At 42.5% G+C, this 24,005-nt stretch overlaps 1 long non-coding RNA gene across 1 annotated transcript; it reads left to right on the top strand.

Annotated features, from left to right (window-relative positions):
- Window positions 1–5,426: 5,426 nt before the first annotated feature.
- Window positions 5,427–23,293, top strand: LOC132343250 (uncharacterized). Its single transcript, XR_009491989.1, has 3 exons — window positions 5,427–7,486; window positions 22,224–22,474; window positions 22,662–23,293. It is a non-coding gene; the product is annotated as an uncharacterized lncRNA (long non-coding RNA).
- The last annotated feature ends 712 nt before the right edge of the window (window positions 23,294–24,005 follow it).

Below are 24,005 nucleotides of genomic sequence, written 5' to 3'. Positions count from 1 at the left end.
AAATAAAGGCAAGCATAACTGCCATATGGCAGTGTTGAAAAGAAGAAAAGCAGAGGAGAAATGTCACTGTTAGGAAACTTTTACAGGATTTTGGTAGCCTTTTGTAAGCTACCTTTGAAAAGATGGCACACGTAGGGAGCTGTCCCTGGTGCTGAACCTATTTGTCATGAGGTGAATAGGTCAGGATTGCTGTTGGTTTTAGTTGCTAAGTTGTGTCTGACTCTTTGTGATCCCATGGACTGTAGCCTGCAAGGCACCTCTGTCCATGGGATTCTTCAGGCAAGAATCCTGGAGTGGGTTGCCACTTCCTTCTCAGGGGGATCTTCCCAACCCAGGGACTGAACCCTTGTCTCCTACACTGGCAGGTGGATTCTTTACTGCTGAGCCACCAGGCAAGCCAGGTCAGAGGATGGTCTTCAACAATTCTGATATATATTTTCTTCTGGAATTCTATTACCAATGACAATACTAACAATAGTTTTATTTATAATTTTTTTCCCTTTATAAACATTGTAAGGACTATTTTTAAAATTACATCTTTGTTGTTATTTAAGGCAAATTTAATGTACAAAGTGTTTAATTCAGTAGATTTTAGTGTAGTCACAAAGTTGTAGAATTATCACCACTATCTAATTCTAAAATATTTTTATTACTTCCAAATAAGCCTCACAAAACCCCTCTCTTAAGCCTCTAGAAACCAGGAATTTACTTCTTGTCTGTAAGATTTGCATATCCTGGAAATTTTTAAAAATGGAATTGAAAGAGACATGTGTACCTCAATGTTCATGGCAGCACTGTTTATAATAGCCAGGACATGGAAGCAACCTAGATGTCCATCAGCAGATGAATGGATAAGAAAGCTGTGGTACATATACACAATGGAGTATGACTCAGCCATTAAAAAGAATACATTTGAATCAGTTCTAATGAGGTGGATGAAACTGGAGCCTATTATAAAGAGTGAAGTAAGCCAGAAAGAAAAACACCAATACAGTATACTAACGCATGTATATGGAATTTAGAAAGATGGCAACAATAACCCGGTGTACGAGACAGCAAAAGAGACACTGATGTGTAGAATAGTCTTTTGGACTCTGTGGGAGAGGGAGAGGGTAGGATGATTTGGGAGAATGGCATTGAAACATGTATAAAATCATATATGAAATGAGTCACCAGTCCAGATTCGATGCACAATACTGGATGCTTGGGGCTGGTACACTGGGATGACCCAGAGGGATGGTACAGGGAGGGAGGAGGGAGGAGGGTTCAGGATGGGGAACACATCCACATGAAAATATGTTTAACATCACTAATTATTAGATAAGTGGAAATCAAAACTACAATGAGATATCACCTCACACCAGTCAGATTTAGCCTCCATTTTAGAAGTCTACAAATAATTTCTGGAGAGGGTATGGAGAATAGGGAACCCTTCTACACCATTGGTGGGAATGTGAATTGGTGCAGACACTGGAAATCAGTATGGAGGTTCCTTTAAAAGCTAAAAAATTTAATTACCATATGATCCAGTAACCCCACTCTTGGGCATATATCTGGAAAAGATGAAAAGTCTAATTTGAAAAGACAAATGCACCCCAATGTTCACAGCAGCACTATTTACAATAACCAAGATGTGGAAGCAACTGAAGTGTCCACCAAAAGAACAGATAAAGATAAATGGAAAAAGAAAACACAATGGAATATTACTCAGCCATAAAAAATAAAATAATGCCAGTTGCAGCAATATCGGTGGACTTAGAGATTATTGTATTAAGTGAGCAAGCCCAACAGAGAAAGACATTATCAGTCAGTTCAGTTCAGTCGCTCAGTCGTGTCCGACTCTTTGTGACCCCATGGACTGCAGCACGCCAGGCCTCCCTGTCCATCACCAACTCCCAGAGTTCACTCAAACTCGTGTCCGTTGAGTCGGTGATGGCATCCAACCATCTCACCCTCTGTCATCCCCTTCTCCTCCCACCTTCAATCTTTCCCAGCATCAGGGTCTTTTCAAATGAGTCAGTTTTTCCCATCAGATGGCCAAAGTATTGGAGTTTCAGCTTCAACATCAGTCCTTCCAATGAATATTCAGGACTGATCTCCTTTAGGATGGACTGGTTGGATCTCCTTGCAGTTCAAGGGACTCTCAAGAGTCTTCTCCAACACCACAGTTCAAAAGCATCAATTCTTCGGCTCTCAGCTTTCTTCACAGTCCAACTCTGACATCCATACATGACTACTGGAAAAATCATGGCCTTGACTAGATGGACCTTTGTTGGCAAAGTAATGTCTCTGCTTTTTAATATGCTATGTAGGTTGGTCATAACTTTTTTCCAAGGAGTAAGCGTCTTTTAATTTCATGGCTGCAGTCACCATCTGCAGTGATTTTGGAGCCCCCAAAATAAAGTCTGACACTGTTTCCATTGTTTATCCATGTATTTCCCATGAAGTGATGGGACCAGATGCCATGATCTTAGTTTACTGAATGTTGAGCTTTCAGCCAACTTTTTCACTATCCTCTTTCATTTTCATCAAGAGGCTCTTTAGACAAATATATGATGTCATTTACATGTGGAATCTAAAATATAATACAAATGAACTTATTTACAAAACAGAAACGGACTTACCAGCATAGTAAACAAACCTGTGGTTACCAAAGGGGAAAGGGGATGGGAGAGGGATAAATTAAGAGTGTGGGTTTAGCAGATACAAACTATCATATATAAAATAGATAAAGAACAAGTATTTACTGCATAAACAACCATATTCTTTTTCATTACAAATATATATATATAACACACACATATAATATATGGTGTATAAATAACATATTCTATATCTTTTAATAATCTATAATAAAAAAGAATAATATGTATAAAACTTAATTATATAATACCTGAATCATTTGCTACATAGGAGAAATTTTTAAAATGTTATAAATCAACTACACATCAAAAAAAATTAATTTTAAAAAGTTTCAAATACAGTATTTATCCAATACTTACCCTGAGTTGAAAAAATACCTTCTTTCATAACCCTGAGCTAAAAGTATATCTTCCCTACATTGGTAGTTTTCCATTATTTGCTTCAGTTAACAAAATGTTCTTCCTTCTGCTAAAAATCAATAATTCTTATCAATTGAAGAATCATTCAAGCATTCAAAATTTAATTTGTTCATAAGGGTAAATGATATTTATTAATACTTATGTTTCAATGCTTATTTTTTGAACAGAAGTGAGATATAATAGTTTAATTTACAAACATCTGAAATTCACTCTTAATTTATGTAGCTTTCAAAATGTTTCCCCCTGGTTTCTTAAAGTCATAACTGGGTCATGTGAAGTACTTTTTATATGCTATCCAAATAATTCTTATGTAGATTTATATTAAAAATAAATATTTAGAGGGAGTCAGAAGACCTGAGTTCTATTTTTGATGTCATTATGATCTTTAGAAGATAGTAAACAGCAACTTTAATTAATTTTCCATCTTTTGAGGATGCTATCTGAATGATTAGAATTGACTTTGAACTTTTCTCTGCCGGTCTCATCAGCATTACAGTAAAGCAAGAGTTTTTGTCTTATTTTGTTTTGGTGTTTTGGTTTATTTCTTTAACCATTGTTCATTACTGGGTTATGGACAAGTCACAGTCTACAACAAAGATCTTCACATAGAAGTCTTCTCAGTCAAGTTACCACTTCAGTCACTAACCTGCCCTACATAATGTCAGAAAGATGAGAGCCTTATGAAAACATGGGCTCCATCAACCTCCACTCATTTGTCAGACATTTCAGAGCAGGTGAACAAAAGCTCACCTGGAGTTCACAGAGCCAAGTTCTGGGAAGGACTCACTAGGAATTATTATGACACCTGGAGAAAAAAATTTTGTATCATCTGGTGGAGTAGATAATATCATTCTGTTGGAATGTCACCAAGGGCCACGATTATAAAGACTTGGATAGTCAGGTAACAACTAGACGCTCTGAAATTCTGCCAGAGCTAGCTTCTATTGAAGGAAGAAGAACATTTAATTTTAATATTTTTTGTACTTCAAATAAACCAAACAAATATATGCTTGTTACTAACTCTGGGCTAGGAACCAGGTCAGGTGTGGGGACACAAAGAATTATGGTACACTCTTTACTAGAAGGAGACCACATTATAATGAAGAGACTAATGGAAAACAAATCTTGATAAAGCTGTTTTATACCTATTGACGTTTGGAACCACCTAGATGGAGAAATTATTTCCCACGGGTAACTGAAGAGTGATAGTTGTGGTTTGGAAGGTAGGCTGGATGAACCTGTGACTGTCACGTCAATAATAGTGAATGCAAACAGCCATCTGAACTTTAAAGAATGACTCGGATGGAAGCATGGAAAATGGAATGAGACGGAGGAGAGACAGCACAGGCAGGGGGATCAATGACTCGCCTTAATGACCAGTTGGATATAGGAGGCAAGGATGAGACAGGAATTTAATAATACTGGGATTTTTCTGATAACTTATATAAAATAGCATATTTTATCATTCACTATCTCTTTACTCTGCTTTGTTTCCCAGAGAGCTTGCTACTCACACTCTCTGTCTCTGTCTCTCTCTCTCTCTCTCACACACACACACACACACCAGCATATTTTAGCTATAGTCCATTTCACCAACACAAGCAAGATTCATAAGGGAAGGGACTTCGCTGTGTTTACTGTTATGTACCCAGTGCATATCATCAAAAAACACCTTTGAAAGGATGAATTAAATGGCTAGCTTAAAGAGAACAAATGGATTGCAATATCATCAACAAAGATAGGAAATATGAAGCAATGGTGAGACTTCTGATAGACATGGTTTGAGGCATGAGACTTTTGAGGTAGAATTTTGAGGTGGAATATATGGTCTGGAACTTGGTAGGGAAGATGGGGCTGTAGGCTGATATTTGGAGATCATAGGTGCTTGTTGTTGTTTTTCAGTCGCTAAGTCATATCTAACTCTTTGCAGCCCCATGGACTGCGGCACACCAGCCTCCCCTGTCCTTCACCATCTCCCGGAGTTCACTCAGATTCATGTTCATCGAGTTGGTGATGCTATCTAACCACCTCCTTCTCTGCCGCCCCCCTTCTTTTGCCGTCAATCTTTCCCAGCATCAGGCTCTTCTCCAATGAGCTGGCTCTCTCTTCGCATGGGTGCTTGGGTATCAGTAAAAGAACTAATTTCTAATCGAGGAGACATGATGTACTTTGTGTGGATCTCAGAGTTTTGTGTGACTTCTGGCCATCAGAACCATCATCTTAATTCTCTGCCTCTTGTTCACGGAATTTGCAGGTAATGCTTTATAGCTGCTGATGCCTCTGGGAATGCTGCTCCCATGGCTACACCATCCTGGCTATCCCTGTTGATTCTGTCAATGACTCCAGTTTGTTTTGGAGGTAACAACTTATATACCTATTTTTCAATCCTGTGGAAGTTTTAATATTGTCAGCTGAGCATGCCTGCTCTTCTATAAGCCACTTGAAATAACCACTCTACTCCCTAAATACAAAATACACACAAAGACACACATGTGCATGACAAGTCACGTGATAAACCTTGAATCTAACAATGAATACTACAGGAAAAAATAAATCTGAAAACTCAAAAAGATTCAACAGCAATGAAGATGTTCCACAGTTCAGGGTTTAAGACTATGGTAGGCAATCATGACTCAATCTTACTATTGAGTGTCAAGTAGTAGAGCTCATATATTTTTGTTCTTTAAAATAGCAAGAGCATAGTGGTCTTGTAATAAGCATAAGCCATGTCATCTCCCAAGGCAATTTCCAGTGTCACTTCAATTAAAAATTGGTTGGACAAGATAAGACAGCTCTCAATTTGACTGCCATTCTGAATATATCTTGAGTTCTCACACTTATTTCACAGCCATCTGATAAATTTCACGTTTCATGAGAAAAACTATAGTGTAACTTACTCCATTGGTTTTTAAACAAATCTGAAGGATACAATGTAGTAACCAGTATTAACAGTTGGATATGGAGGATATCAAACATAACATTTATTAAAGGCTAAGACTCCTCTGTTCAAATTGGCTGAATTATACTATTTGGTTATTAAATATTTTCATTGTGCTTAGTCACTCAGTCATGTCTGACTCTTTGCAACCCCATGGATGTAGCCTGCCAGTCTACTCTGTCCATGGGGATTCTCCAGGCAAGACTACTGGAGTGGGTCGTCAAGCTCTCCTCTAGGGGATCTTCCCAACCCAGGGATCAAGCCCAGGTCTCCTGCATTGCAGGCAGATTCTTTACCATCTGAGACACCAGGGAAGCCCTGGTGTAATATTTTTAATACACTTCATTTGCAATGCATCACAGACTCACTGGCCATGAGTTTGAGCAAATTCCGGGAGATAGTGAAGGACAGAGAAGCCTGGTGTGCTGCAGTTCACAAAGAGTCGGACATGACTTAGCGACTGAAGAACAGCAGGATTTTCCATGACTATCAAAATGCACTTTCTCAATGACCTTCAGGTTTGTGATCCATTCAGGAAATGTGAGTTTAGGATAGCCACCTCTGTACTTAGAACAGCGTAGTAGTAGTTCTGAATCTTCTACAGATGTCAATTACTGCATCAGACATCTCTGTCTCAGCTGACACTTGCTTCTAACTCCTAGGCTGCACCCCCTCCACCACCACTTTTGCAGCAGTTGTTGGGCTGGCTGGTCTGACTAAAATGCCCCAGGCCTGGAATCTCACAGGCTGTATCCCTCCCTAACTTCTGCGCTTGGATGAAATGCTACATCACACAGAATGGAATCTAGCCATCCTGCATGCACCGAAAGGCTTGCTGACACCACCCAGTAATGTGTTGAGTTAGCTTTCCATGGGGGTGAAGCTTGACTAATAGGAAATAGGAGATGGGAGTTGGGGCAGGGACTCAGGCAAGTAGCATCTTCCTACCACAGAATAGTCCAAGATGGGATTCTTTCTTGCAGTCCTTCCGGAAGAGCCCAATTTGCCTTGCATTTACCAGCCTGTTTTTGTTTTTCTGAAGTTTTATATGAAGTAGTAGCCAGCCTGGTAACACATTATAGCACGTTGCTTCACCTCTTTCTTTAGCTTTGTTGTTTTTCCCTCACAATCTCGGTTTTCAATTTTCACCTCCTGTTATGGACTGAACTGCGTTCCGCACCCCAGTCTGAAATTCATAGGTTGAAGTCCTATGCCCAGTGTGACTATATTTAGAGATAGGGCCTTGAAGGAGGTGATTAAGGTCAGATGAGGTTGTAAGTGTGGGTCCCTAATCCTGTAGGATTGGTGGCCTTTTAAGATGAGGAAAAGGAGAGCAGCCAAGACAGTGGAACAGAAAGACCTTGAGCTCACCTCCTCTCACAAGCACACCACAATCACAACTATCTGAGAACAACCACTGATGAAGGGCGTCCCAGAAAAGATCTTCTACAATTAAAGACCTAAAGAAGGAACCACAGTGAGACAGGTAGGACGGATGGACTCGTAATGTAATTAAATCCCACACCCGCCCCCCGCCACCCCGGGTGTGCGTGTGCTCAGTTGCTCAGTCATGTCTGATCCTTTGCGATCCCATGGACTACAGCCTGCAAGGCTCCTTGGTCCATGGGATTTTCCAGGAAAGAATACCAGAGTGGGTTGCAATTTCCTCCTCCAAGGGATCTTCCTGACCCAGGGATGGAACCCAGGTCTCCTGAATTGCCAGGGGAATTCTTTACCACTGGCCCACCAGGAAAGACTGACCCCCAACCCTGGGTGGGCAACTCACAAACTGGATAATAATTATATTGCAGAGGTCCTTCAGTGGGAATAAGAGTTCTGAGCCCCATGTCAGGCTTCGAAGCCTGGGCTGGGCCAGGCTGGGGGCAGGGGGAGGCCAGCATCAGGAATTCTAAAGGACTTGTTTGTATTAGTCAATATTGTCTGGGTTAGCATTCTCAACGGAGAAGGCAATAGCACCCCACTCCAGTACTCCTGCCTGGAAAATCCCATGGACGGAGGAAGCCTGGAAGGCTGTAGTCCATGGGGTCGCTAAGAGTCGGACACGACTGAGCGACTTCACTTTCACTTTTTACTTTCATGCATTGGAGAAGGAAATGGCAACCCACTCCAGTGTTCTCACCTGGAGAATCCCAGGGATGGGGGAGCCTGGTGGGCTGCCGTCTATGGGGTCACACAGACTTGGACACGACTGAAGTGACTTAGCACCAGCAGCATTCTCAAAGTGTGGTCTGGGGACCTTTTCAGCGGGTCTATGAGGTCAATGGCTGCAGTCACCATTTGTAGTGATTTTGGAGCCCAGAAAAATAAAGTCTGACACTGTTTCCACTGTTTCCCCATCTATTTCCCATGAAGTGGTGGGACCGGATGCCATGATCTTCGTTTTCTGAATGTTGAGCTTTAAGCCAACTTTTTCACTTAAGAGTTGATTCATTGGAAAAGACCCTGATGGTGGGACGGAGTGAGGGCAGGAGGAGAAGGGGACGACAGAGGATGAGATGGCTGGATGGCATCCCTGACTCGATGGACGTAAGTCTCAGTGAACTCCGGGAGTTGGTGGTGGACAGGGAGGCCTGGCGTGCTGCGATTCATGGTGTCAAAAAGAGTCGGACACGACTGAGCGACTGATCTGATCTGATGAGGTCAATTTCAAAATAGATGATTAAATGCTAAAATATTATTTGCCTTTTTTATTCTCAATCGCTCATGAATATATGGTGGAATTTTCCACAATGTGATAATGCTGCTCTTTGAATGCAGAAGCAGGCCCCCAAATCCAGCTGCATTATACTCAGTTAGACATTAAAGAGAATTGCAAAAACTGAAATAGGGCTACTCTTCCCACAGTTATTTTTTTTGTTTTGGAAAATACAGTTTTTTTCATTAAGATGTTACTATGCTAAAGTATAATGGATTCATTTAGGTATTTTTGCATTTTCTCAGTTTTAATATCTAAAACAGTAAATATCAACATAGAGAATCCATATAAACAAAATCAGTTGGGGTCCTGTTTCAAAATGTAGACTTCGTTATTACTCAGGTATGGTTAGTTCAGTCGATGACTGTCATTGAAAGGGAAGTCTGTTCCTAAGAGTAGGAGGCCTGCACTGTCATAGCTGGCTGTCGAAGGAGTGAGGGGAAATCATCACTGGGAGTCTCATGGCGGTTTCTGTAGAAAGGAACAGGCAAGGAAGGGTAAGCAGGTTTCGGGTTGGCTGATTGAGTAATTCCCATGTTCTAGGGTGTAGGCACTGTCCTGGGGTTTCCTGTGTCTTGCCCTGGGTGATTAGGAAAGGTGAATATAGGCAGACTTCAGCAATACTGTAGGTTTGGTTCCAGACGCTACAGTAAAGCAAATGTGGCCATAAGGTGAGTCACATACATTTTTTGGTTTCCAGTGCATATAGAAGTCACGTTTACACTATACTGTGTATGAGTAGACTGTGCAGTCTATTAAAGTGTACAATCAGTCAGTTCAGTTCAGTCGCTCAGTCCTGTCCGACTCTTTGTGACCCCATGAATCGCAGTACTCCAGGCCTCCCTGTCCATCACCAACTCCCAGAGTTCACTCAGACTCACGTCCATCGAGTCAGTGATGCCATCCAGCCATCTCATCCTCTGTCGTCCCCTTCTCCTCCTGCCCCCAATCCCTCCCAGCATCAGAGTCTTTTCCAATGAGTCAACTCTTCGCCTGAGGTGGCCAAAGTACTGGAGTTTCACCTTTAGCATCATCCCTTCCAAAGAAATCCCAGGGCTGATCTCCTTCAGAATGGACTGGTTGGATCTCCTTGCAGTCCAAGGGACTCTCAAGAGTCTTCTCCAACACCACAGTTCAAAAGCATCAATTCTTCAGTGCTCAGCTTTCTTCACAGTCCACCTCTCACATCCATACATGACCACTGGAAAAACCATAGCCTTGACTAGATGGACCTTTGTTGGCAAAGTAATGTCTCTGCTTTTGAATATGCTATCTAGGTTGGTCATAACTTTCCTTTCAAGAAGTAAGCGTCTTTTAATTTCATGGCTTCAGTCACCATCTGCAGGGATTTTGGAGCCCCAAAAAATAAAGTCTGACACTGTTTCCACTTTTTCCCCATCTATTTCCCATGAAGTGATGGGACCAGATGCCATGATCTTCATTTTCTGAATGTTGAGTTTTAAGCCAACTTTTTCACTCTCCTCTTTCACCTTCATCAAGAGGCTTTTTAGTTCTTCTTCACTTTCTGCCATAAGGGTGGTGTCATCTTCATATTTTAGGTTATTGATATTTCTCCCAGCAATCTTGATTCCAGCTTGTGCTTCTTCCAGCCCAGCATTTCTCATGATGTACTCTGCATATAAGTTAAATAAGCAGGGTGACAATATACAGCCTTGATGTACTCCTTTTCCTATTTGGAACCAGTCTGTTGTTCCATGTCCAGTTCTAACTGTTACTTCCTGACCTGCATACAGATTTCTCAAGAGGCAGGTCAGGTGGTCTGGTATTCCCATCTCTTTCAGAATTTTCCACAGTTTATTGTGATCCACACAGTCAAAGGCTTTGGCATAGTCAATAAAGCAGAAATAGATGTTTTTCTGGAACTCTCTTGCATTTTCCATGATCCAGCGGATGTTGGCAATTTGATCTCTGGTTCCTCTGCCTTTTCTAAAACCAGCTTGAACAACTGGAAGTTCACAGTTCATGTATTGCTGAAGCCTGGCTTGGAGAATTTTGAGCATTACTCTACTATATAGTGTTATATTAAAAAAAAAGTAGTCTTTTTTTAAAAAAGTAACTGCTAGGAAAATGGCACTAACAGACTTCCTCAATGCAGGTTTGTCACAAGCCTTCCATTTGTTTAAAAAAAAAAAAAGGCAGTATATGTGAGGTGCAATAAAACAGCGTATCCCTGTACAACCCAAAGAATAGGAGTGCCATGGGCTGGATAAAGGGCATGGTTGGGGGTGGTGGGCTTAGGATATGGCTTTGGATGGGTTACTTTGCACATGAAAGGCATATTCTCAAGGGGAGAGTTTGTTATCTCTGGAATCAGCTCGTCCTCAAAGGGGCAGTCTCTCCTGGGCCAGCAAGCTCCCAGGCACTGGAGCATTGTGCATACTCAGTCACTGAGTCATGTCTGACTCTTTCTGATCCCGTGGACTGTAGCCCATTAGGCTCCTCAGTCCATGGAACACTGGAGTGGGTAGCCAGTTCCTCCTCCAGAGGATTTTCCAGACCCAGGAACTCGTGTCTCTTGTGTCTCCTGCATTGGCAGGGGGATTCTTTACCTGGGAAGTCCCACCAGAGCATTAAGAGTACAGAAAGTAAGGAAACATAGTCAATACAGGTCCTTCATCGTTCTATAAGAGTGTAAAGAGGGTAGAGATGTTCAGAGACCAAAAAGCTTGAGGACTTCTGGGCTAGGTTATGCACAATAACAATGATGCCCCAAATCTCGTTCTCTTAACACATGAAAAGGGTTCCTTCATTGCTCAAGCCAAGTCTTCCCACTTCTGATAGACAGTATACCATCATCCCTGGGACCCTTGGGGGATTTGTTCTAGGATATTCATTCAGTTCAGTTCAGTTCATTCGCTCAGTCATGTCCGACTCTTTGCAACCCCATGAATCGCAGCACTCCAGGCCTCCCTGTCCAACTCCCGGAGTTCACTCAAACTCACGTCCATCAAGTCAGTGATGCCATCCAGCCATCTCCTCCTCTGTCGTCCCTTTCTCCTCCTGCCCCCAATCCCTCCCAGCATCAGAGTCTTTTCCAATGAGTCAACGCTTCCCATGAGGTGGCCAAAGTACTGAGTTTCAGCTTCAGCATCATTCCTTCCAAAGAATACCCAGGGCTGATTTCCTTTAGAATGGACTGTTTGGATCTCCTTGCAGTCCAAGGGACTCTCAAGAGTCTTCTCCAACACCACAGTTCAAAAGCATCAATTCTTCAGTGCTCAGCTTTCTTCACAGTCCAACTCTCACATCCATACATGACCACTGGAAAAACCATAGCCTTAACTAGACGGACCTTTGTTGGCAAAGTAATGTCTCTGCTTTTGAATATGCTATCTAGGTTGGTCATAACTTTCCTTCCAAGGAGTAAGCGTCTTTTAATTTCATGGCTACAATCACCATCTGCAGTGATTTTGGAGCCCCCCAAAATTAAGTCTGACACTGTTTCTGCTGTTTTCCCATCTATTTCCCATGAAGTGATGGGACCAGTTGCCATGATCTTCGTTTTTTGAATGTTGAGCTTTAAGCCAACTTTTTCACTCTCCTCTTTCACTTTCATCAAGGGGCTATTCATTAAAGGATAGCAAACTCTACAGGTGCTCAAGTCCCTTATATAAAATGGCGCAGTACAGTCAGCCCCCTGCATCCGAGGATATGGACCCACAGAGGGTGTCCTATACAGAGAATATCAGAACAGTAAAAAAAAAAAAAAGTCATAACATTAGAACAAAAGAAAGTCATTTAAATTTAATTACTTTAGCTTAATGAGAAACTCCCTATATTATCCTAATTTTCTCAATTTTTTTTCATGAATTAGTGAAATATCTTCACTACTTAGGAAGAGTCCAGGGACTGGTGGCTGGAAATTTCTGACATCTGGGACAATTATGGGTGGAGATATTGTGAAGGAGAGGAAGGACCTTACTTGGTTTATATGCTGAAAGGATGTAGCAGAGAGGGGGAAGGTTGAAGAAGTTGGAGACAGAGACACAAGAGAAATCCTGGAGGAGGTGAAGGAGAAGAGGGACTAAAATAGGAAGATGGAGACATCTCTTCCTGGAAAACTGGTGGCCAAGGGGGAGGAGAGGGTGCCCTTGAAGATAAAGTTAGTTGAGGGAAGGAGAGAAGCTGGGAGGACCCACCCCTGATGGCACTGATTTTCTCCATGAACCACAAGCAAGTTTATTGAAACAGGTGAGCACAGCAGAGAATGATGAAGGTTTAGGTCCATGGTAGGGTTTGGGGTGGAGAAGGCAATGGCAACCCACTCCAGTACTCTTGCCTGGAAAATCCCATGGATGGAGGAGCCTGGTGGGCTGCAGTCCATGAGGTCGCTAAGAGACACGACTGAGCGACTTCACTTTCACTTTTCACTTTCATGCATTGGAGAAGGAAATGGCAACCCACTCTGGTGTTCTTGCCTGGAGAATCCCAGGGATGGGGGAGCCTGGTGGGCTGCCATCTCTGGGGTCGCACAGAGTCGGACACGACTGAAGTGACTTAGCAGCAGCAGCAGGGTTTGGGGAAGGGAGAAGAAACAACAGGTGATGAACCACACCTGAAGATCCTGCAGAGTGCAGACCATAAATAGTAATAGCATGAAACACGTGGCAGCCTAACTTCTGTAACTCAACCTCTTAACCCTGGCATTGAAACAGAGATGGGGTGGGATGAGTGCAGGGCATTGACATTTACTGAAAGGCTGTGTGACGTGATGGTTAAGAAGAGCATGGCCTTGGAAGCCAGCTGGCCTGAAGTAAAGTCCTGTCACTTTCCTCTTCAGTAAAATGGGCCAATGATAGCTGTGTGTTGCGGCCTTACTGTGGGCAATAGTGGTATGTAGGGCTGTTTTGAGGACTAACTGACTAAATATATTAATACGCTGTGGACTTTTTCCACCTCCCTGATTTTGGGGTGAAGGAACGCACCGAGGTTTCGTGGCTTCACGCTTAGGTGCGTGCTGGACTCTAGAAAGGGAACTGTCACACCCCACAGGCCTGCAAACCGAGTACTGGCCAGCTCAGAGACTGAAGAAAGAGGACTTCCATGGTGGTACAGTGCATAAGAATCTTCCTACCAATGCAGGGAACACCGGCTCGATCCCTGGTCTGGGAAGATTTCACGTGCCCTGGAGCATAAGCCCATGCGCCACAACTACTGAGCCTATGTGCCGAAATGACTGAAGCCCGCGTGCCTGGAGGCTGTGCTCTGTGACAAGCGCTGCAGTGAGAAGCCTGCGCACCACAAGGAAGAGTAGCCCCTGTCCTCTGCAACTAGACAGAAGCCCATGTGCAGCAAAGAAGACCCAGCGCAACCAAAAAAAAAAATTAAACAACCAATAAAAGACTGAAGAAAGCCCCCGGGATTCAGTGCCAGAGACATCAATGGTGTTAAGGGAAAGGAGGGCCTGACCTGTGTGAAGCAAGGTCCTGGAGTGACTCCTGCCGTGTGTGTGTGGCAGCCTGCAGGCTGGACATGACAGCTGTCTTCACTCCTTGGGGGAAGGGAGGTCACCAATGAATGGGGGAACTGATGTCAGGTTGGCTCATTGGTTACCAGGGAAACCAGCAGAGGAACACCTCCTCACCACTCCTTTCATGAGCCAGCAAGGTGGAGATACTGTGAAAAGTGAGAGTCGCTCAGTCGTGTCCGACTCTTTGCGACCCCAGGGACTATACAGTCCATGGAATTCTCTAGGACAGAATATTGGAGTGGGTAGCCTTTCCCTTCTCCAGGGGATTTTCCCAACCCAGGGTTTGAACCCAGGTCTCCTGCATGGCAGGAGGATTCTTTACCCTAAGAATTAAAGCAATCACTAGTTTGGGCCTGGGGCAAGTACATAGACATTTACTGAAGAGGGAAGGGCAGTCAGGTGAGTGGGTGGAGGTGACACAAGGATGGGTCAAGCAGGGGATGTACAGAGAGCAAGAGGACAGCCATCTTGGGTGGCCTGACCATGCGGGGACAACCCAGCTCCTCTGCCCTCCCGGCCCGCTTCCTCTGAGGCTCCTCCTCTGTGGTCCTCACGACCCTCTGTGGTTGTGGTGGGGCAACAGGAGGTGGGGATAACCTGGGTCTCCCCTGTTTTATTTCCAAACTATATTTTAGCATAATCACTAAGCCCTACTTTCCTTAAGCCTTTAGTTTTATCTCTCAATTACATTGGAAGGACTGATGCTGAAGCTGAAACTCCAATACTTTGGGCACCTGATGTGAAGAATTGATTCATTGGAAAAGACCCTGATGCTGGGAAAGTTTGAAGGCAGGAGGAGAAGGGGATGACAGAGGATGAGATGGTTGGATGGCATCACCGACTCAATGGACGTGAGTTTGGGTGAGCTCCGGGAGTTGGTGATGGACAGGGAGGCCTGGCGTGCTGCAGTCCATGGGGTTGCAAAGAGTCGGACACAACTGAGCGACTGAACTGACTGAACTGAAATACCTGTTTTACAAGTAAACTACACCATGCCCCTTATGAGCATTTTACTCTAATAATCCTAGTCTACCCATTCATCCACTTGCCCTTCAGAGCGGTACCTCTGGGTCACAGGGAGAGGTCACATATGTGGAAGATGCAAAAGATAAAATCATAAAAATGTATCTTTTAAAAAATCTCTTTTTATCTACTTATTCTCTTAATTCTCCTGTGGGCAGATATTTTCATCCCCTAGAATACTGATGCTCAGAGGGATTAATGATGTGCTCAGGGTTACACAGCTGTTTATTTTATTTTTTTGTTTTTTGAAACATTTTACCAATTTCAGTAAAAGTTTTTCTAGGCCAGTAGAATCTTTTAATTAATTTATTTAATTGGAGGCTAATTACTTTACAATATTGTAGTGGTTTTGCCATACATTGACATGAATCAGCCACAGGTGTATATGTGTCCCCCATCCCGAACCCTCTTCCCACCTCCCTCCTCATTTCATCCCTCAGGGTCGTCCCAGTGCACCAGCTTTGAGCGCCCTGTTTCATGCATAGAACCTGGACTGGTGATCTATTTCACATATGGTAATATACATGTTTCAACTCTATTCTCTCAAATCATCCCACCCTCGCCTTCTCCCACAGAGTCCAAAAGTTTGTTCTTTACATCTACACAGCTGTTTATGACCAGGGTGATAGTACATGTCTATGCCTGTGTTCTTCCACTCGGTACTCTGCGCCGTAAGGCTATTGAAGAGGAGCTGGACCACTGGTGTGAGGGACACTAAGAAGCGCAAGTTTCAGCTGTTTGAGTGGAAGCTGAAAATAAATCTGATGCCAGAGTCCTTTTAAATGTTTAAAGGGATCGTGCAGTTGAGAAAAGAGTAGGGAGAGGCCAGGGCAGCAGGGGCCCAGAGCTGGTGCAAGGCGGGAGCCTCCCAAGGAAGAGGAGGGCTGCAGAGGCAGAAAAGAACCTTGGTTTCTAATTGAAGCAGAAGGCAGTCCTCATACATGACTCTGTCTGGTCCTCCCAGCAATCCAGTGAGAGGCAGATACAGGGCAGGAAAGAGACCATCTCCTGGAAAACCAGATGCTAAGCATCAGCACTGGGATTCAGACCTAGTCTCCTCACTAGATTCACACTGGCTGTAGTTTGCCCTGAGAGCCTTGTTCCTCTCTGTACGATTCAAACTAGGAGATTAACGTTTTAAAAAGAAAACATATACACTCTACACAGAAAAGGAAGAACATTTCCCTAAGTTTCACCCTAGATTCTGTGCTAAAAATCTTGAGCATGTTTTCAGGCTGTACATGGTGAAAAAGGGCTGTTGGATTGTCAGGAACTGGTGCAGGTGAGGCTCTTATGGTGCCACCTAGTGTCTGTGACTGGACTTACAAGGCTATATGTGTTCTGAACAACTATTTAAGGAAAATAGCAAGTAACTGATTAATTTTACAAAAGAATAGACATTAAAACAACTGATATTTTCTTCTCCTTGCCAGAAGACTTATTAACACAATCTCTTGATAACCCCAAGAGCTAGACCAACGCACTGAATTACTTCATTGCGTAAAACAAATGATGACCTAGTGAAGATCAAGGTTATCTTAAAATGAACACTTTTTTTCACTATACCAGTTGATCTAAGACCTTAAAGATCGTGAAGCTTGGAGCCAGAAGTGTCTGAGGCATTCAGGTCTTCATTCAGCAGGATGATGTAGACAATGGTGCTTCATAAGCTACAAAATGTTAAAAGGATTAGAGTTAGCTATTATTTCATGAATATGATTCCATACCCTTGACACACCTCCCTTCTGAGCCTCATAACATATTTATAAGAGTTGCTATCTAGACTTTACATCTGAATAGGCTGAGGCTCACAGAGGTCCCATGACTGACTCAAGGCCATCGAGCTGACTTTTTCTCTGCTATACTATTAATACAGGGGATGAGATGGTTGGATGGCATCACCAGCTTGATGGACATGAGTTTGAGTAAGCTCTGGGAGTTGGTAATGGACAGGGAAGCCTGGCATGCTGTAGTCCACGGGGGTCAGAGTCGGACACGACTGAGCAACTGAACAGAACAGATACTATTAATACATTGCCACATGATATTGATATAAGGATTTAATCTAGAAGAAATTTATGATTCTATTGGGTTAGGAACAAGACATATAAAGATTTATGAGTGTTGGGAAATGAGTGTTTGTGTCCAGCTAAAATTTGTAGGTTGAAGCCCTAACCCCTAATGTGACATATTGGATGTGGGGCCTTACGGAAGTAAAATTAAATGAGGTTGTAAGGGTACAGTCCTGATCTGATAGCATTACATCCTGAAGAAGAGGAAGAGAGACCAGGGCAACTTCCAGCTTTGCTAGGCCAGTCGGTTGTGAGATATTAATAAATCACAATCCAGCTTGCCGAGATAGGCATATGGACACTTCATATTTCTAAATGACTGTTTTAGGGAATTTTCTGGTGGTCCTGTGGTTAGGACTCGGCGCTTTCACTGCCAGGGCCTGGGTTCAATCCCAGGTTGGGGAACTAAGAACCCACAAGCCAGATGGTCTGGCCCCAAAAAGGTGACAGGCTAACACAGATGTCAGACAGCTCTATACTCAAATACATCTCAGAGATGACCTCCTCCTCAGAGGTACCTCATCATTAATAAACATGGGCTTTCTCACAGAACCCTGTGTGTCCTCTGTGGGTAAGAGATGGAATGGAGCTGCAGAGCCAAGGACTGAATGTGGCTTTGGGTTCTGGCTCAAGAACAGAACCTGTGGCCCCCAGCTGCCACACTGATAAAACCAAAGGGTTTTGGCTAGTTATTCTGAGGTAGTCATCTGAATATTTTTGCCCACTTTATGTGAAATGCCAGGCTGGAAGAAGCACAAGCTGGAATCAAGATTTCCAGGAGAATTATCAATAACCTGAGATGTGCGGATGACATCACCCTTATGGCAGACGGTGAAGAGGAACTAAAGAGCCTCTTTATGAAGATGAAAGAGGACAGTGAAAAAGATGGCTTAAAACTCAACAGTCAAAAAACTAAGATCATGGCATCTGGTCCCATCAGTTCAGCTCAGTTCAGTCGCTCAGTCGTGTCCGACTCTGTGACCCCATGAATCACAACACGCCAGACCTCCCTGTCCATCACCAACTTCTGGAGTTCACTCAGACTCACGTCCATCGAGTCAGTGATGCCATCCAGCCATCTCATCCTCTGTTGTCCCCTTCTCCTCCTGCCCTCAATCCCTCCCAGCATCAGAGTCTTTTCCAATGAGTCAATTCTTCGCATGAGGTGGCCAAAGTACTGGAGTTTCAGCTTTAGCATCATTCCTTCCAAAGAAATCCCAGGGCTGATCTCCTTCAGAATGGACTGGTTGGATCTCCTTGCAGTCCAAGGGACTCTCAAGAGTCTTCTCCAGCACCACAGTTCAAAAGCATCAATTCTTCGTCGCTCAGTTTTCTTCACAGTCCAACTCTCACATCCATACATGACCACAGGAAAAACCATAGCCTTGAACAGATGGACCTTTGTTGGCAAAGTAATGTCTCTGCTTTTCAATATGCTATCTAGGTTGGTCATAACTTTCCTTCCAAGAAGTAAGTGTCTTTTAATTTTATGGCTGCAATCACCATCTGCAGTGATTTTGGAGCCCCCAAAAATAGTCTGACACTGTTTCCACTGTTTCTTCATGGCAAATAGATTGGAAAACAATGCAAACAGTGACAGGCTTTATTTCCTTGGGCTCCAAAATCACTGCAGATGGTGACTGCAAGCCATGAAATTGAAAGATGCTAGATCCTTGGAAGAAAAGCTATGACAAACCTAGGCAGCATATTAAAAAGCAGAGACATTACTTTACTGACAAAGGTCTGTCTAGTCAAAGCTATGGTTTTTCCAGTAGTCATGTATGGATGTGAGAGTTGGACCATAAGAACTGATGCTTTTGAACTGTGGTGTTGGAGAAGACCCTGGGTAGTCCCTTGGACAGCAAGATCAAACCAGTCAATCCTAAAGGAAATCAGTTCTGAATATTCATTGGAAGGACTGATGCTGAAGCTCCAATACTTAGGCCACCTGATTTGAAGAACTGACTCATTGGAAAAGACCCTGATGCTGGGAAAGTTTGAAGGCAGGAGAAGAAGGGGATGACAGAGGAAGAAATGGTTAGATGGCATCACCAACTTAATGGACATGAGTCTGAGTAAGCTCTAGGAGTTGGTGATGGACAGGGAGGCCTGGTAGAGAATCCGCCTGCAATGCAGGAGACCTGGGTTTGATCCCTGGGAGACCTGGGAAGATCCCCTGGAGAAAGGAAAGGCTCCCACTCCAGTATTCTTGCCGGGAGAATTCCATGAACTGTAGAACTGTGGGGTCACAGAATTGGACATGATGACTGAGTGACTTTCAGTCCTACTTTCTTAGGACTTCATTTCACCTTCATCCCCTTCTCACAGTCCCTATTTCCAAATGTCTTAGTTCAAGCTGTTTAACACACTACCATACACTGGATGGTTTAAACAATAGAAATTTATTTCTTACAATTCTGGAGCCTGCAAGTCCAAGATCAAGGTGCCACCATGGTGGAGTTCTGGGGAGGAATATTTTCTGATTTGTAGACTGCTGACTTCTTACACCCTCACCTGGCAGAGAGCAGAGAGGAAGAGCAAACTTCTTTGTGACTTTTAAAAAAATTAATCAATTATTTTGGTTTTTATAATTTTTATTGAAGTGTAGTAAAATTACAATGTTTCAGGTGTACAACAAAAATGATTCACATATAAATATGTCCATTCTTTTTCAGATTCATTTCCATTATAGGGAACTGTGGCTCAGATGGTAAAGAATCCACCTGTAATGTGGGAGACCTGGGTTCAATCCCTGGGCTGGGAAAATCCCCTAGAGGAGGGCATGGCAACCCACTCCAGTATTCTTGCCTGGAGAATCCCATGGACAGAGGAGCCTGGTGAGCTACAGTCCATGGGGTTGCAAAGAGTTGGACACGACTGAGCGACTAAGCACATACACAAGATATTGAATATATTTCCCTGTGCTATACAATAGGTCTTTTTTGCTTATCTATTCTTTTTTTTATGGTCAAAATAATTAAGTGTATATTTTGCCAAATTAGATTACATGAATGGCAAATAGCACATGAAAAAATACTCAACATCATTAATCATTAGGGAAATGCATATTATAACCACAGAGTTACCACTACAAATTTAAAGATAAGATGAAGTGCTGGCAAGGATGCAGCCCGAGCTCTCAGACATTCATAGTAGAGGTGTAAAAAGTTAGGACCACCTGTGAAAAGAGTTTTACAGTTTCTTATAAAGTTAGACATACATGTATCATTTGACCCAGTAATTTCATTCCTAGATATTTTTCCAAAGTGAAATAAAGACTTATATTCACACAAAAATCTGTGTACAAATATTTATGTAGCTTAATACTTGCCCAGAACTGGAAATGACCCTAATATATTTAAGTTGGTTAATGGATGAACAAACTGGTACCTCCCTACATAGTGACATTTCCCCCCATATTTATATACTATTCTATATAAATATGATAGTATATAAATAAAGTGAACTATAATACACAACACTTGCGTGAATCTAGACATTATAATCAGTGAAAGAAATAAGTCCTAGAAGATTCTGGACTGTGGTACCATTTATATGACATTCTGCAAAAATGCTGAACTATAGGAATGGAAAACAGATCGGTAGTTGGCAGGGACTGTGTCTAAGAAAAATTGACTATATATAGTAGTGTATATCTTTTAATCCTCAAGTCCTAATTTATCCCTCCCCCTCCTTTCTCCTTTGGTAACTATAATTTTGTTTTCTATGTCAGTGAGTCTGTTTATGTTTTGTAAAAAACTTCATTTATATCATTTTTTTAGATTCCACATGTAAATGGAATTCATTAAATATGATAATCTCTAGGTTCCTCCATGTTGCTCCAAACAGCATCATTTCATTCTTTTTTTATAGCCAAATAATATTCCATTGTATAAATATACCACGTCTTCTTCATCCATTCATCTGTCAATGGACATTTTGGTTGCTTCGATGTCTTGGGTATTGTAAATAGTGCTGTTATGAATACTGGGGTGCATTCTCTTTTTGAATTAGAGTTTTCATCTTAATGCCCAGGAGTGGGATTGCTGGATCATATGATAATTCTACTTCTGGTTTTTTTAAGGAACCTCCATACTGTTTTCCATCATGGTTGTACCAATTTACATTCCTACCAAGAGTACATGTGCTAAGTCACTTCAGTTGTGTCCAACTCTTTGTGACCCTATGGGCTGAAGCCCAGCAGGCTCCTCTGTCCATGGGGGATTCTCCAGGCAAGAAGACGTTGCCATGCCCTCCTCCAGTGGATCTTCCCAACCCAGGGATTGAACTGGTGCCTCCAGCATTACAGGCAGATTCTTTATCAGTGAGGCACCCAGGAAGCCACCAAGAGTGCATGGGAGTTTCCTTTTCCCCACACCCTCTCCAGAATTTATTATTTGTAGACTTTTTGATGATAGCCATTCTGACTGGTGTGTAGTGATACCTCATTGTAGTTTTGATTTGCATTTTTCTAATAATTAGTGATGTTGAACATCTATTCTTGTGTCTGTTGGTCATCCATATGTCTTCTTTGGAGAAATGTCCAAATTTTCTGCCCATTTTTTGATTAGGTTGTTGGATTTTTTATATTGAGCTATGTGGTGAGTTGTTCAGCCGCTCAGTTGTGTCTTTTTGTGACCCCATGGACTGCAGCATGCCAGGCCTCCGTGTCCTTCACCATTTCCCAGAGTTTGCTCAAACTCATGTCTATTGAGTCAGAAATGCCACCCAACCATCTCATCCTCTGTCGTCCCTTCTCCTCCTGCCCTCAATCTTTCCCAGCATCAGGGTCTTTTCCAATGAATCATTCTCATCAGGTGACCAAAGTATTGGAGCCACAGCTTCAGCATCAGTCCTTCCAATGAATATTCTGGGTTGATTTCCTTTAAGATTGACTGATTTTATCTCCTTGCTGTCCAAGGGACTCCTAAGAGGCTTCTCCAACACCACAGTTTGAAGGCATCAATTCTTCAGCACTCAGCCTTTTCAGCTTGATTTCAGCTTGTGATTTACACAGCCATCATTTCTCATGATGTACTCGGCACAGAAGTTAGATAAGCAGGGTCACAACGTACAGCCTTGACATACTTCTTTCCCAATTTTGAACCAGTCTGTTCTTCCATGTCTGGTTTTAACTGTTGCTTCGTGACCTGCCTACAGGCTTCTCAGGAGGTGAGTTATATGAGCTGTTTGTATATCTGGAAAATCAACCACTTGTTGGTTGCATCATTTGTAAGTATTTTCTCCCAGTCTATAGGCTGTCTTTTCATTTTGTTTATGATTTCCTTTGCTGTGAAAAAGCTTTTAAATTTAATGAGACCTCATTTATTTATTTTTGTTTCTATTTCCATTACTCTAGGAGATGAATCCAAAAAATATCGCTGTGATTTGTGTTAAAGAGTGTTCTGCTTATGTTTTCCTCTATCCATTTCTGTATTTCAAAAATTATAAGATGCTGGTGAAAGAAATTGAAGACAACACAAACAGATGGAAAGATTCATCATGTTCTTGCATTAGAAGAATCAGTACTGTTGAAATGACCATACTACCCAAGGTAATCTACAGATTGAATGCAAACCTATCAAATTACCAATGGCAATTTTCACAGAACTAGAGCAAAAGCTTTTAAAAATTTGTATGGAAACACAAAATAACCAAACAGTCTTGAGAAAGAAGGACAGAACTGGAGGAATCATGTGCCCTGACTTTAGAGAAGACCACAAGACTATAGTAATCAAAGCAGAATGGTACTGGCACAAAAACAGACCCTAGATCAATGGACCAGGACAGAAAACAGAGAAAGAAGCCCACACAATTAATGATCAATCAATCTATGATGAAGGGGGCAAGAAAACACAATGGAGAAAAGACAATCTCTCTAATAAGTGGCTCTGGGAAAACTGGACAGTTTCATGTAAAAGAATGAAATTAGGACATTCTCTAACACCATATACAAAAATAAACTGAAAATTATTAAAGGCCTAAGTGTAAGACCATGTACTCTTGTGACTCTTATAAGGGTGCTTACTAATCTCATTCATGAGGGCTCCACCCTCCTGGCCTCAGTTCCGTTCAGTTGCTCAGTCGTGTCCAACTCTTTGTGACCCCATGGACTGCAGCATGCCAGGCCTCCCTGTCCATCACCAACTTCTGGAGTTTATTCAAACTCATGTCCACTGAGTCGGTGATGCCATCCAACCATCTCATCCTCTGTTGTCCCCTTCTCCTCTTGCCTTCAATCTTTCCCAGCATCAGGGTCTTTTCAAATGAGTCAGCTCTTCTCAATCAGGTGGCCAAAGTACTGGAGTTTCAGCTTCAACATCAGTCCTTGAGTCCTCCCCTCCTTTGATCCTAATTACCTCCCTATGGCCCACCTCCTAAAACCACCTCATTGGAGATGAGGGTTTCAACACATGAATTTTGGGACGACACAAATATTCAGCTCATATCACCAAGTACAGTCATATTGGCAGATATGGCTTCAACATATCAATTTGGAGGAGCCATGATTCAGTACATAGCAGATATTAAGGTTCTAAGGGTATGGAATTCCATTAGAAGCTCTTCAAATAATTTAAAATTATCAGCTGCCTGAATTACTTGTTTAGGATGAAGTTCTATTTAGCTGGAGGCAAAAGACTGGTTTAATATTTTCCAGAATTCCAAGTATTTGTATAACATCATTTTCTGTCATATCCTTATG

This window comes from Bos taurus, chromosome 20 (genome assembly GCF_002263795.3).
Source record: "Bos taurus isolate L1 Dominette 01449 registration number 42190680 breed Hereford chromosome 20, ARS-UCD2.0, whole genome shotgun sequence".
Classification (NCBI taxonomy): domain Eukaryota; kingdom Metazoa; phylum Chordata; class Mammalia; order Artiodactyla; family Bovidae; genus Bos; species Bos taurus.
The sequence above is the reverse complement of the archived record's forward strand: the minus strand, read 5'-3'. Positions and strand labels throughout refer to the sequence as shown.